Genomic DNA, 15,889 nt, shown 5'->3' with positions numbered 1-15,889 from the left:
TTAGGCTTCCTACTTTTGTGTATGTCACAGGAGGGAGAGTCTCACCTGTGTCCCACAATCAACTATTCTGTTCATCTGTTTTAAGCATCTGCTTTATTTTTTAAAGTCAACTTTTTTCCTACAGTTTTTAGGGTGGATATGAAGTTAGATCCCTGAAGTTAGAATAATAAATTAACCCCTTTTCTAACAAAGTTGGGTGAGATTTCTCTTTTGAACAATTCTGCAGTGGCACCGCAACCTATATCTATTGTGGCGCTCGGACTGCAAGAGGAAATGACGCTGTGTATCTCCGAAGTGAAGTTGAGAAAACAAACACAAGGGAACACTCTCCATGGTAGTCACCATTCTCCACAGATCCAAATTTCCTAGAAAACATTACAAGGAGGAAACGAGTCTATGGCGCCTGGGTGGCTCATTCAGTTAAGCATCTGCCTCTTGATTTTGGCTCAGGTCATGATCTCACTGGGTTTCATGAGTTCCAGCTCAGAGTGGGACTCAGCCCACTGATCACGTGGGGCCTGCTTGGGATTCTCTCTCTCTCCCTCTTCTTTCTGTCCCTCCCCAGCACCCACATGCTTTCTCTGTCTCTCTCAAAATAAGTAAACAAATAACACTTTAAAAAAAAAAAAGGAGGAAACAAGTCTAACTGTAAAGGCCTTGACAATCCAAGGGTATTATCATGAACTCATGCCACTGAAAATGGGAAATCCAATTCAAGCCTACCGAAAGGGAGCCCTCTGAGAGACTGTAGATGAAGGCATACAAGAGGGAATGTGCTCAAAGGAGACACTAGCTCACTGTGAACGAGGTCCCAGAATATAATGGGGTCCAGGAAAAGAAATAGGCTGGTAGCATGTTGTGAGGTAACCTGTACGTTCAGAGTGCTTTGCTTGGGCTGCTCAGAGCTTCAGAAGCAGGAACATGGGCAAGAAAAGATTCTTGGTGTAACCCAGGTTATGTGTGAGGTGAAGTTATTTCAGTGATTTTTAAAATTTTTTAATGTTTATTTATTTTTGAGAGGGCGGGGAGGGGCAGACAGACAGGGAGACACAGAATCCGAAGCAGGCTCCATGTTCTGAACTGTCAGTCTAGAGCAGGACACAAGGCTCAAACCCACAAACCACAAGATCATGACTTGAGCCAGGTGCCCTGTGTGATTTTTAATGGGGAAAGTGAGATGATTTTGAGTGTTAAAGACATGGAGGCATCTGGTTTGTGAAGGAAGGGAAGACTATTCCAGCCCTGTTATTTGGAGGGGTGGCCAACAGAGCTGGACAGGGTCGGTATATACTACAGGCTACCAGTGATCACAATAGCAACAGGAGGATACTTGTTAAAATGAACACTGCTGATAAAATGGAAAATGTAGTATATGCACATGATAAAATCACAACAGTACTGAATGGAGTAGAGTTCCACTCTACCACTCTGTTCTCATAGTCCCTTTCTCTCATTCTCTCTATGCCTGTGTAGAATATTAAAATATATATATATATTTTTTAATAATGTTTTTTAATCTTTTTAACATTTATCTATTTTTGAGAGAGAGAGACAGAGTGTGAGCTGGGGAGGGGCAGAGAGAGGGGGAGACATAGAAACTGAAGCAGGCTCCAGGCTCTGAGCTGTCAGCACAGAGCTCGATGCAGGGCTTGAACCCACAAAGTGTGAGATCAAGACCTGAGCCGAAGTCGGACGCTCAACCAACTGACTCACCCAGGCACCCCTCAAAATATATTTTTTACACACACACATATATATTTTAAATATATATATATTTTATATATATATATAATGTGTGTATATATATACACACACACATGGGATCATCAATCACAGTGCACCGTGCATTTCTTTACTCAACAATGTCTCTTAAATATCTTTCCATCACAGGATAACTTCCTTCACCTTCGTTCTTTTCGTTCTTTTTCATGATAGCTCAGTGTCCCATTGCACAAATGTGCCCAAATTCTTTTATGCATGCCCCTATTGAGAGGCCATTTAGGCTATTTCCTATCTTTCTGCCATTACAGAAAATGCTGAGAAGCAAATCCTAGAAGCAAAGTCATGGTGGCTGTTTGTAGAATGTCTGTCCCCAGCTTTGAAGTTGTCCTCAAACGCCTGTGTTCCCTACGGCTACTGGGGCCTTCGTGAAATGGAAACTCCTAAAACACTGAAATCCTTTAATACCCCCTCCTCAAATCCTGCCTCGGGCATTACTGTTGTCCAAATTTGAATTCTGATGGAGTAGAGTGAGGGAGCCCTGAATTAATGGTGGATCAGGCCATGTGTGAGTCACTTCTTAGGCCTGTGGCAAACAACAGGTTCTTGGGTACCTGGGCTTGGCCCAGGCCTTCAAGCGTCTTAGGTGTTCCTTCTCTCCTGCCACGCAAGACTTCCTTTTGTTTTCACCCTGAAAACCCTTCAGTTTGTTTAAACAGGGTTTGAATTTAAACTTATGCTTTGCCAGCTCCACTTAAAAGGGAGGGGGAGGGGGAGGCCAACATCAACAAACATTGATCAAGCCCCTATTATGGACCGGACTGAAAAAACAAAGAGGGATGAGGCTTGGCTCCTGCCTTCAAGGGTATATACAGAAAAAGACAAGCAACAAGCATATGCTAAGTGCTAAATGAATGGGATTGACAGTAAAAGCTGTAGAAGTTGAGAGCAGGGAGCGAAAACTTGTTCCAGAGAGTGAGTTTATACAGCAAAGTATGCCACACGCATTTAACTAATCCCCAGAGCATCCCCGTGTCTTCATATCCTGACTATAAAATATGGAGAGGCCTCTTGGGGGGGGGCGGGTACCAGGAGCATTAACCATTAACCGAAAAACACCTGTGTAAAGACACTGGGTTGCCTAAGTACATTAAGACCCTCCATATATTAATAGTGGGTATAATGATCATATTAAGCTTAAGAATAAAGAGCCTCTACACCAAACCACCCTGTCCTGTTTGGCCCTTTTTTCTCCAATAAAATGCAACTCCTCCTTTAACATGCAATAAAAATCAGTGCCTATGCTCTTAAAAAAAGGCAATTTAAACAATCAGTGTCTCCTTTAAAAACATTACACTAAGTGAAAGAAGCTCAACACAAAAGGACAAATGTATGATTCTACTTAGGTCAGGTGTCTAGAATAAGCAAATTCAGAGAGACAGAAAATAGCATAGTGGTTATCAGAACCCGAGGGGAGGGAGGAATGGGGAGTTACTGTTTAATGACCACAGTTTCAGTTTGGGATGATGAAAAAGTTCTGGAAATAGATTGTGGTGATGGTTGTACAACATTTGGGATGTATTTAATGCCACTGAGTTGCATGCTTAAAAATGGCTAAAATGGTAAATTGTAGTTTATGTGTATTTTTACCACAATTAAAAAATGTTTAGGGGCGCCTGGGCAGCTCAGTTGGTTAAGGTCCAACTTCAGCTCAGGTCATGATCTCACAGTCTGTGGGTTCGGGCCCCGTGCTGGGCTCTGTGCTGACAGCTCACAGCCTGGAGCCTGCTTGGGATTCCATGTCTCCATCTCTCTCTGCCCCTCCCCCACCTCTCTTTCTCAAAAATAAATAAACATTATACAAATTCTTAAAAAAAAAAATTAAGGTAACAACCTTCAGGCTCCATGTCAGGTGACAAGACCAGTGGTGGGGGCTGCCTTCTTGGCAGCAAAGGGGGTGGCTTGGTCAATACCATCGGAAATGCAGGCCCGATGTGTCCATGATTCCTGATTTTTCAAAAGAAACCGGAAGTGACATGTTTTAATGTAAAATTTCTTGGTTTTTAATTTTGGCAATTAAGAAAGTTTTCAATTTTAAAAAACATTGTATGCAATGTTTTCCCCTGTGTACAGGAAAAGTAGGAAGGAGAATGTAGCTTGTAATCTATTGCTCAGCCCCTGGCTAGGTTCTTCTAGAGGGAAAGACCACGAAACCATAGTGCTTTGTATTGAGTGGCATTCTCCTCCACCCACCAAGTCAACTGGGAGTGCGAAAGGAGCACATCTTCCTCTAATTGCCTGGTGAACAGCTGAATCATTTAAATGCATCTCGAAACAAAAGCACATGGACCAGGGAAAAGAAATCTTAAGGATTTATGGCTCCACATAACTCCCCTCCCCGCCAAAACACCCTACAAAATATATCAGCCAAACCCTGAAAAGCAACCTTCCTTCTTCAGGACCTCTCCTAAACTCTCCTATTAATTCACAAGGATACCAGCCCTGAACATGCAGAAGCCAGCTGATCAGAAAATAGCAGCTTTTTCTGAACGGGAAAGGAACAAAGGGACACGTATGCAATATAGACATTGAGTTGAACGCTCTTCCTTTTGGATGCCTCCACCCCCTTCCAACCCTTTGCACGCATACAAACACACACGCACACGCGCACACGCGCGCACACACACACACACACACACACATGCACACAAACGGTCCAGACACAGGAAGTTTGAAGCCTGATTCATGTGTGGAAAACAGCAATGTGGGAATTCAGGAAACAACACCAGAACTGTGCTCCAAGGCCAAGACCTGCTCCAGCATCTGGGAGCCAAGTTAGTCCTGGGGTTCTTGTGGGCCCCAGCATTTTGGAAGTAAATCGGCTGTAGAAAAATAAAGCTGCCTGCAAGACTATTCCCCAAACACCTCCTAGGGTCCTGTTTGAGTAACCCGGGTTTGCCTCTTTATGATTTATGCAGGGCTTCACTTCAGCTTAACTAAATACCGTATCTCCTTCAGCAGCTTGAGTTTCTGGAAAGGCCCAGACTGTCCACACTTCTCAGTAGGGCTTGTTTGCAAAGTCCTAGGTTAGCTAGAGCAAGAGGGAGGTGGGAGGACCTGGGAACACACATCGAAGTCTGCACTCCAAAAGGTAGGTGGGGGGGGAGGAGGGATAAGAGAAAGAATATGACTGAGTCAGTGATAAAACACAAATCTCTGAAAGCAAGTCGGAGGGAAATCAAATTCCTGAGCCAGTTAGTTCTTTAAATGTACAAAGTTGGCAGGATTTAAAGGAAGTCCGTCCTCTGACATTACCCTTTGCAAATAAACTCTTGATTGATTCAGCTCTCTCTCTGTTTCTGCAGTTGCCAGAGTGTCTGAGAGCTGTTATCCCAGTTGGAGAAGAGGCCTGGGAGTGGAGTGGAGATTTATCTTCCCTGGCACATTGCCCCACTTCCGGAACTACAGGCGAAGGTAGGTCAGTGCCATTCCGGTGTGATTTAAGGTAGGCCCACCCTGCCGTCCCCAATCAGCCTTCCTTTCCAGTCTGCCATGGTCCTGTGAGATTCACACAGGAAAGACCCTTGTTAAAGTGCCAATGTATAACCTGGGAAGGGCTAAACATTAAGCCATCTTTGGTGTGCTCTCATGGAAAGGGTATAGACTTTTGGAGTCACTAAAGCCTGGATTCCGGTCACAACGCTGGCACTTACCAATGAGGTAAACAGCTTAACCACCTGGGGCCATAGTTCCCGCATGTGTGAATGGGGGCTAATAATTTTTTCCACCCCGAGGAGTTGCTGTGAGGATTAAATGAAAGGACACATTTAGAGTTATCTATCTGGATGCCTGGCATTTGGCAGTCACTTAACACAGTTTATTTCCTTATGCCCCTCTATTCAATCTTAGGGAATTCTGGGGGCTGGAGGGGGGGAGTAGGACAACAGGTTTGCTCAGCCGCCTGCAGGGTTTTAGACCCTCATAATTGCTCTTCCCTACTAACCCTGCTCAGAAGTGCAGTGTGGTACTAAGTATATGAGCTTCAGGGGCGCCTGGGTGGCTTAGTCAGTTAAGCGTCTGACTTTCGCTTAGGTCATGATCTCGCGGTTCGTGGGTTGGAGCCCCGCGTCGGGCTCTGTGCTGGCCTGTTTCAGAGTCTGTGACTCCCTCTCTCTCTGACCCTCCCCTGCTCACGCTGTCTCTCTCTCTCTCCTAGAAATAAATAAAACATTAAAAAAAATTTAAGTATATGAGCTTCAGTGCCCAAAGGACCTGGTGTCATAGTCTTTGTTCCACTGCTCACTAGCTTGTGACTTTGGGTACATTCGGAGCCTGTTTCCTCATTTGTAAACTAAAAATAGTAGCAGCGTCTATGTCAAAGGGTGGCGGGCAAGATAAAATGATAGCCATATACAAATATTAGCTGATACTGCTATTTTGAATAGTTTGGACGGTGAGCTGACTAGTTTCCTTTTACGCCAAGCAGTTTCTAATCTAAACTTGTGGATGGTTTCAGCAAGCATGTTGAAAATCCTTAAGCAATGATAGCTATGTGTTCCTGGCTTTCTGGCCTTGGCTAAGGAATTTGGGGGTGATGCTGGAGCAGCTGTGGACATCTCAGTTCCAGGCTGTTGGGCCTCCTACCCCTAGATGTTCAGTGTTTTTGCAGGATGTGAGCAAAAAGGGACTCCTAGTTGGTGGTCCGAGAGATCCTGGGATAATAGAACATTCTCACTGTGGAGTGTGGGCCTGGGGCACTCCAGCTTTTTGTGTTTTTTTAAGTTTATTTCTTTTATTTTATGAGAGAGAGAATGACAGAGAGACATAGAGACAAAGAGCACTGGGGAGGGGCAGAGAGAGAGGGAAAGGGAAAGAATCACAAGCAGGCTCCTTACCATCAGCCCAGAGCCTGATGTGGGGCTCCATCCCAGGAACCATGAGATCATGACCTGAGCTGAGATGAAGAGTCAGATACTTAGCTGACTTAACCAGCTGAGCCACCCAGGCACCCTAGTCCTCCAGGTGTTTAAATCCTTCACTTTTTCCCTGCCTTAGAACCCTTGCACATATTATTCTTTCTGTCAAGAACACTACATATACCTCCCTTTCCACTGTCTTCCCACTCTTACCCTTGCTAATTGAATCTTATTTATCAGGGCTCAACTCAATTATCACTTCTTCACGGAAATATTCCCTGAGCAGTAACCTCTACCTCAGTCTCCTGTTTATCTTTAAACAGTAGTGGGAATTGTGTATTCTGTGTGATAAACTATGTCAGAAGTGGTTTAAATATAAAAATAATATTTGGGGCCCTTGGATGGCTCAGTCGGTTAAGCATCTGACTTTGGCTCAGGTCGTGATCTCACGGTTTGTGGGTTCGAGCCCCACATCAGGTTCTGTGCTGACAGCTCGGAGCCTGGAGCCTGCTTCCGATTCTGTGCCTCCCTCTTTTTGCCCCTCCCCTGCTCAAACTCTGTTTCTCTCTCTCTCTTTCAAAAATAAATATTAAAAAATTAAAATATATATGTAAATAACATTTTTAAATTTTAATTGGTAAATTATTTAATGTTGTCTCCCAACCTAGAAAATTATTGGTCCAGAAAGAAGCCGCAGGCTTATCCTGTAGCTTTGTGTACACCCTGGTTCTCTCTTGCCTCCCCCACTTTAGGGATACCCGTGGGCTGGTGTGAGTAATTTTTTAGAATTATTCCTGCATGAACTGGGGACATTGAAATAGATGATGTTTAGGGTTCCTTGTAACTCTCGACAGCTGACAGTTGTCAAGAGTGCTGGCAAGTTTTCTTTTTTTTTTTTAAAGATTTTTTTTTAATATTTTTATTTTATTTCTAGGAGAGAGAGAAAGAGAGACAGCGTGAGCAGGGGAGGGTCAGAGAGAGAGGGAGTCACAGACTGAAACAGGCTCCAGGCTCTGAGCTGGCAGTCAGCACAGAGCCCGACGCGGGGCTCGAACCCACGGACTGCGAGATCATGACCTAAGCGAAAGTCGGATGCTTAACCGACTAAGCCACCCAGGCGCCCCAAGAGTGCTGGCAAGTTTTCTGAGGGCCACAGTGGGGAGCAGTATCAGAAGCGTCACCCATGTACTCCTTCCTTCCAGTTCCTTGATCTTGGTGCCTAACGGGGAGTTTTGAAAAGTGGTGTGCAAATGTGGGTGTGAACTGTTCCAGCAGGAAGGGATATGTTTATCTGGTGCCTTGCAAATGAATGCTGCCAGATCAGAAGAAAGGCAGTGCAGGCCATGAGTGCTAGAGAGTAGATGAATTAGAAAGGCAATGGTGCCTTTGATGTTAGATGCTAGAAGTGATGCTAGAAGATGGTTCCAGATGACTTTATGGATGGTGTGACTTCCTATACCCCCATCAGAACTGTGAACCTGGAATAGATTTACCAAAAGGCAGCCCAGTATAGTGGAAGAAACAAAGAGATTGTCATTCAGATAGAACTGGGTTAAGATCGCCACATTCAATTGGTTACGTGGCCTTGGATAAATCACTTCACCTCTCAAGTCTCAATTTTATAATTGGTTGAACAAATATGTATTGAGTATCCACTATGTTTTCAACACTGTTCTAAGCAGTTGGGATGCTTTGATACACAAAACAGACAAAATCCCTGCCCTTATGAAGATTATATTTTGCAGGGATGTGAGAATGGTGGGTAGACCTTTAAATCTGTGAGGATTCATGCTATTGTCCATACAGTCCTGGGACATGGTGAGTGCTCAATAAAAGGTAGCCATTATATTATTATTATTGTTGTTATTTTTATTATTATTATCATCATTATTATATTTTTAATCAAGCAATCACCATCAATGAAACTAGGTAATTTCTATACAGGCTTAAATTTCTATATGAACGATTTATTAAAAAGAAGCAAAGAAGAAAACTCAGGTGAAGCCAGGTAACTTGTATACAAGAGACAATAGATGGCTTGAACAAAGTACTCAAGATTCTTACTATATGATAATAGCAGGTGGTTTGTATGCGTTTTTCCATTGTAAGTGGCAATATTTTTTCTACTATGGTTTCCTCAGTAGCAGTTCCAGCTGTGGCAAAATTTAGCCCATGGTAGCCCTAAGCAGTAAGTTGAACCTCCATTTGGACAAAACTTCCTCTTTTATTATCTCCAGAAGATCAAAGAGCATAAATCTGGGATCATGACATTACCCTACAACCACTTGAGTCATGTTCCTACCCCTGTGACATCAACCAACCAAACTTTTTTTTTTTAAATGTTTTATTTATTTCTAGGAGAGAGAGAGAGAGAGAGAGAGAGAGACAGCATGAGCAGGGGAGGGTCAGAGAGAGAGGGAGTCACAGACTGAAACAGGTTCCAGGCTCTGAGCTGGCAGTCAGCACAGAGCCCGACACGGGGCCCGAACCCACGAATCGCGAGATCATGACCTAAGCGAAAGTCGGACGCTTAACCGACTAAGCCACCCAGGCGCCCTAACCAACCAAACTTTTAACGGAAGTTCCACGTTCTACCCTTCTAGTCCCATAGCCTCCTTTCTAGAAGCATAGAGTGGGAAAAGGGAAAAGAAGGGAATACAGCTCGGAGGTTTTCATGGTTCATACTTTCAAGCTTGATTTAAAAAAATGTCGTTTTTACCTTGTTACAGAACAATAGAACCATGACTTACGTTTCACAGTTTATGTAGTTCATTTCACAAGGTGTCCTGTTTCTGGTGCTATCACATTTCCAGAATTACTGCTCCCCTCCCACGTGGGAGTGGGGCAGGCATTGGGTCAGGGAGTTAGGGAAGCCTGGTGCACTGTGGACTTCCTCCCCCTTTCCCTAGGCTTCGATTCTCATCCTTGTTCCTCTCTCTATCAGATTACTTATCACATTGTTTTGCAGCTATTTATTCTCCAGATTTCCAGCTAAACTTAGGGTTCTTCTGAGGTCATGGACACTGTCTTTTTCACTGCTGTATCTTTGACACCTAGTTCATGCTGTATCTGGCACGTAGTGGGTGCTCAGGAAATACTTGCTGTGTGAAGGAAACATGGAGTTTGTGACACAGATTTTTTGTATAAATGAGTCATTTGTCACCCTTTTTAATACTTCTATCCTACGTTGTGTTGAGATCCCAAATCAAAGCTATTTTTCTCAGCATCCGGGATCAACTGAGCAGGCAAATTTATTGCTCTGGTGTCTCCCGCTGCCCTGGTGAAAACCCGTCAAAGCCATCCCAACCCAATCTTTGTGGCTTTCCAAGTCTACGCTCAAATTTTTAAAAACTCATACCCCCATTTCCTTGGAATGTGGACCTGGACTTCAGAAGTGTTTCCAGTTAGTTAATGGGGCGCCTGGGTGGCTCAGTCGGTTGCAGGTCTCACTTCGGCTCAGGTCATGATTTCACAGTTCATGAGTTCGAGCCCCACATCGGGCTCTGTGCTGACAGCTTAGAGCCTGGACCCTGCTTCAGATTCTGTGTCTTCCTCTCTTTCTGCCCCTCTCCAATTAAGCTCTCTTTCTCAAAAATAAATAAATTAACATTAAAAAAGAGAAGTGTTCCCACTTAAAAGCCTTTTCAGTTCCCAGTGTTCAGCAAGCCTTAAACGTCTTCACAACTCCATCATCCTCACCTTCTAATTGTTCATGTCTGCCCTACCCTCTCCAGCTCCCAAGTGAGTCACCTCTCCCACGGATGTACTTCTTTGCCGGTCATTCACCACTTGGTGTTTCCTCACTGAGAACACTGGCACTCGTTTGAGAGTAAGCATCGCATCTGGAATCTTGAGAGATTGGAGTGTGGCAGCGTTACCTGAAAGCTGTGTGCACTTGGGCAAATAGCCCAACCCTTCTGAGCCTGTTTCCCTATCGCACACAATTTGTGAAAATAATCTCTGTTATTGTTTTAGGATCTCACTGGCTTGTGAGCCTCAGATCAATCAACAATTGTGAGAACTCCTGGGAGAGTGAAATATATGGTTATTTTTAGGACACCTGTGGTAAGTGTGGTCACCACCCACACTAACCCTTCCACCTCCCAATTAGGCACTGAGCATTTATTTGGTCTTGAACACTCTAGCCCTGGGCTAGAGCTGGGTGGGGGAAGCATTGTTCTTCCTATCTTCCTGACAAGTTGATCTCAGCTTAAGACTTGTTGCCCTCAGGTCTTTTCAGTCAGCATCTGGGGAGGAGGGAGCCCCTCCCTTGGTTTCTCAAAAGCATATTTGTCAGGTGTGCTGTAGATTCTCTGTAGTTTCTACCTTCAGGCCTGCTTTGTGCTCCCTAGTGAAAAGTGGTTCCTGTGGGGGAAGGGGAAAGGGAACATTTCTAACCTCTTCTCTTGCACCAGAACTCCCAGTTCTGGTCCCCAGACACCAATTTTTTAGCCATGATTTCTTTACATCCATCAGGGTGTACCCCAGAAGGTATTTTAGACTGATCCCAGGCAGGTAGGTTAGATTTCGCAGATATTTCACTTATTCCCAAAGTGCAGTCTCGGCTGCTTGGTAATTACAAAGCCCAGGACTTCCCCTGCCTTTGTGGTCAAAAATCACCCTCAGCGTTTGCCTCTCCTTGACCCCAGCTTCCAGACTGCATTTGGGTCTGTTCTGAAAGCTCCTGGGGGAGTTCCCCAGCTTTAATTTGGCCAGATGCTCAGTGTCCTGCTCAAATCACACTCATTGAATTTTTTTTCACTTTGAATAGCTTTTGCAAAGACCCTTAGACTCACTCAAAGCAGCTCCCCTCTAGCTAGTACTCCGTGGTGGGAGTAGCTGCTCTATTTGTGGGCTGAGGATCCCTGGTTAGTCTGTCAGTCTTGGGTTTTAGTCTTTCTCTCATTCAGAATCCTCTTCACCTTTACCCTAGATGGTTTCCACTGCCCATTCTGCAGAGTTAAATCTTACCACAATAAGACTTTTTCAAGTTGAAATCTAATTGAAATTTACACATATGCCCTCTTTTAGAGCAAAGGTGCTAACATTTCTTGTAAACGTTTTTAAAGGGTCGTTAAAAGAAACCAAGGATAATGTGCCACCAAGACTATAGGTTTGTAGCTTGTAAAGCCTAAAATATTTACTATCTGGCCCTTTATAGAAAACGTTTGCTAACTCCCAGAGTTTCTCTTGATATCCAAAAACAGCATGAAGCTGTGTGACCCTATCACCTTCTCTCCCAAGGTTACAGGAAATTTCTGACTTATTTATTGCCACATTTTACCATCTCATCTATCTCTTCCATTCAATTTCTAGCCTAGCTGTGAAGAGTTGAAAAGGTTTCTGTTCTACCTAATGAACTCACATTTCATTTCTTTCCCAGGGAATAAACGAACTTCATTTGGTGAGACCAACCCCTTGATCCTGCCCCTCCTGCCTCTAATTAATGTCCCCTTGGCTTTGGTGGACACTTTGGAAAGCGAGAGCTCCTTGCTCATTTTCACAGAGTTTTAGAAAAATGCTGAGGTAACTTGAAGACGGAGCAGATGGTAAATATGGGGAGATTTTTGTGGAGGACTGAACCATGGAGACACTTCAAATCCCCCTGCAAATGAAGACTAACTCTGTTTCACCCACAAGGTGATTTATTTCCGTAGTTCTTTAGAAGAAGGCAGGATCAGTTTACTAGGGCTCAGCTTACTCAGCTGAAGGTCTAATCTGCTCTGGTAAAATGTATTTTCTGCTGAATGTTGCCAAACTCAAACAAAGAACATCAGAAGCCAGTCCAAACACAAATACTTACCGTCAAACTATTACATACCTGCCATATGATTGGTGCCATGTGGGGTGCAAAGAAGTCTAAACTGGGATTCAGCCTACAGCACCTCCAGGGTAGCTGGAAAGACAAAATGTGAATGTAACTATGGAAGGGGTTCTCTGATACAATTTAGATGAGCGAATAGCCTCGATTTTAGAGTCTCTCTGTAATTGTCCCACAGCACCCATATATTTGCTACCTTGTCATTTTATCCCGAATATATGGTTGCTGTCACCATGCTCAGTGTATAAGGAAGAGAAGGGAGAGAGCTGAATGTACTTTGGCAAAGGAGGTACACAGTGTGCGTTCAAGGAAGATTCGTGGTAGGTAGAGAAGTTCATGAAATAATAGCATTAGCAAGGGTTTGCCGTGTGAAAACATCTGGTTTGTTTTCAGCACAAGTGAGTAGACAGTTTGTGTAGAGGCTAGGAAACGTTTAGTTCAGCTCTGAAAGGTAGGAACAGAGTTTTGAGGAACCTGAATGCCAACTAGAACAATTGGAAATTGTTCTTTTGGAGGTTTGGGATATTGACGAAGGTGGTGTTTTATGAAGAATAACCTGGTGGTGTAGAGAATGATTTAGAGGGTGTGTACCCACTGGAGGCCAGGAAGACTTTGCAAGACATTAAGAACAAAGAAAGCCAAAGCCACGAGTGTACAACCTCTTACTCTTTCGACTGACAGGAACCACGTTTGGCTTTCTAGGGTCTCTTACCTCTCTCTGAAGAATACCTTAACCACTGCATACATCACACTTCACAACTAAAGTCCACACACCTATCCTGGCTCAAGTGCAGCTAGATTGAACCGGGAGAGATAAGACCAGCTAGTGGCCAAGATCATGAAAGTGTTTCAAGGCTACCTCGAAGTTTCTACCCCTTTAAAAATGTCTCTTCCACCTACTGTTGAAGATTTAGAAGGCACAGGCTTATTATGACTTCACAGAACAACAAAGAAACATGTTGACTGATGATTCCAAAATCAATACCACCTGCCACATCTCTTATACAATCTGTGTATCAAACTGCCTGCTGAAATCCTCTGAAAGCTACATGGGCATCTTGAAATGAACATCTATAAAGCCAAACATATCATGTGCCTCCATTCCCTACCCATAATTCTCATCTGCCTCTTCATGTATCTTTCATCTCCATAAATGACACCACTATCCAACTTATTGCCTAATTACTCGAGCCAGAATCACAGGAAACCTACAAAAATTTTTTAAAAAATGACAGAGTATAGAACTCCTGCCCCAAAGGATTGATCTACTGTGTGCCAATCCATCATTAGAGCCATATTCCTTTTGGGTTTGAGGATGTTTTGATCTCTAAGATAGGCCCCCTTTAAGAATAATATACTTCTGGGGCACCTGGGTGGCTCAGTCAGTTAAGCGTCCAATTTCGGCTCAGGTCATGGTCTCACTGTTTGTGGGTTCACCCCCCCATGTCAGGCTCTGTGCTGACAGCTTGGAGTCTGGAGCCTACTTTGGATTCTGTGTCTCCCTCTCTCTCTGTTCCTCCCTTGCTTGCTCTTTCTCTCTTGCTCTCTCTTTGAAAAACAATTAAAAAAAAAAAAAGAATAATATACTTCTGTGAGGGGGTCACACCTCAAACTGACCCCTTGTTATTGGCTGTTACCTTACCAGGCAAAGTTACTATAGCCAAAGCAAGACTGTGGCAAGGATACAAGTAAGGGCACCTTACTGGGAATGGGCAGAGAGGAGAAGGTGGAACATTATGGAAACTGGGGTCTCTAGCCATGAATATGGGAATAAAATAAAAACAAATATTGCCTACTTCATTAGTTTACCCAGGGCTTACCATGGGTGCATCAGGGTTCAAATGATAAGGCCTGGGCTGTGTTACTGAGGTTGACATTTAGTTGGCCTTAAATATGGACTCTCCTCTCCCCACACCATAGACCCTGAGGTGAAGGCCTCATATTGTCTCATAAAATGAACTGTGTATTTTATTAAATTTCAGGAATGAAACAGTGCCACATTGTGGTCCCTGCATAGTGTTTCATAAAATGTGTGAAGAGCTCCTCACTTTAGAGCAGGAGAAATAACAATGCGAATATGGATATATCAGGAAAGATACAGGTAGGAAACAAAATGAAAGGTGCCTTAGAACCTTACCCCACTCTTCTTTCATGGCCACCCCAGGGAGGGGGGCCTTGTGTGAATAACTATATCCCTCAATAAATGAAATGGTCAAAAATGCCAGGAGAAACCTAAGTACTCTACATACACGAGCAAATAAGACAAAAAATAGGTGTTTGCAAGGTTGCAGGTTAGGGAAAGGCATCTATGGGGCCCTGAAAATAGCCTAGTTTATCATTGAAAACTGAAGTCTGCTTTTATTTATTTATTTTTAAAGTTTATTTATTTTGAGAGAGAGAGAGAAAATCCCAAGCAAGCTCCAAGCTGTCAGCACAGAGCCAGATGTGGGGCTCAAACTCATGAACCATGAGATCCTGACCTGAGCCAAAACCAAGAGTTGGACACTTAAGCAACTGAGCCACCCACGTGCCCTTGAAGTCTACTTTTAAAGCAAGAACAAGACCCATCTTGGGGCGCCTGGGTGGCTCAGTCAGTTAAGCCTCTGACTTAGGCTCAGGTCATGATCTCACGGTTCGTGGGTTTGAGCCCCACGTTGGGTTCTGTGCTGTCAGCTAGCTCAGAGCCTGGAGCCTGTTTCCGATTCTGTGTTTCCCTCTCTCTCCCCTCCCCTGCTCTCCGCTGTCTCTCTCTCAGAAATAAATAAAAACCATTTTAAAAAATTAAAAAAAGACCCATCTTATCTTTGTATAACCTTGGTGCCTAGCACAGTGCCTGGCCCATGGTAGCTATTAAGTAAATGTCTCATTGAGACACAAATAAGGGTGTGTATTAGTTTCATAGGGCGGCCATCACAAAGTGCCACAAATGGAATGGTTATAAAAATGGAAATGTATTCTTGCACAGTTCTGGAGGCCGAAGTCCAAACTCAAAGGGTTAACAGAGCCATGTACCCTCTGAAGGTGTGAGGAAAAACCCAGTGTCACTTGACTTCTGACAACTGCAATCTCTCCCTGTCTTCATGTGACCATCTTTCTTCTGTGAGTCTCTGTATCTCCTCACGGTGTTTTCCTCTGTATGTGTCTCTTTCCCTCTTATAAGAACACCAGTCATATTGTATTAGAGTGCACCCGTATGACCTCATTTTAACTTGATTACATCTGCAAAGACCCTATTTCTAAGGTCACATTGACAAATACAGTGGGCTAGGGCTTCAACATATATTTTGGTGGACAAAGTGTATCCGCAACAGGGCCCAAATGAGCCCAAGTTCCTAACAGCATTTCCCGGTTATTAAGTTTAGAGAACATAATCATTCTGCAAAACTAGCTTTAGGCTTGATCTCTACCATGGTCAAGGGCTCACTCTCTCTCC

This window comes from Hyaena hyaena, unplaced genomic scaffold, assembly GCF_003009895.1.
Source record: "Hyaena hyaena isolate Hyena2069 unplaced genomic scaffold, ASM300989v1 scaffold_297, whole genome shotgun sequence".
Taxonomy (NCBI): Eukaryota; Metazoa; Chordata; class Mammalia; order Carnivora; family Hyaenidae; genus Hyaena; species Hyaena hyaena.
The sequence above is the reverse complement of the archived record's forward strand: the minus strand, read 5'-3'. Positions refer to the sequence as shown.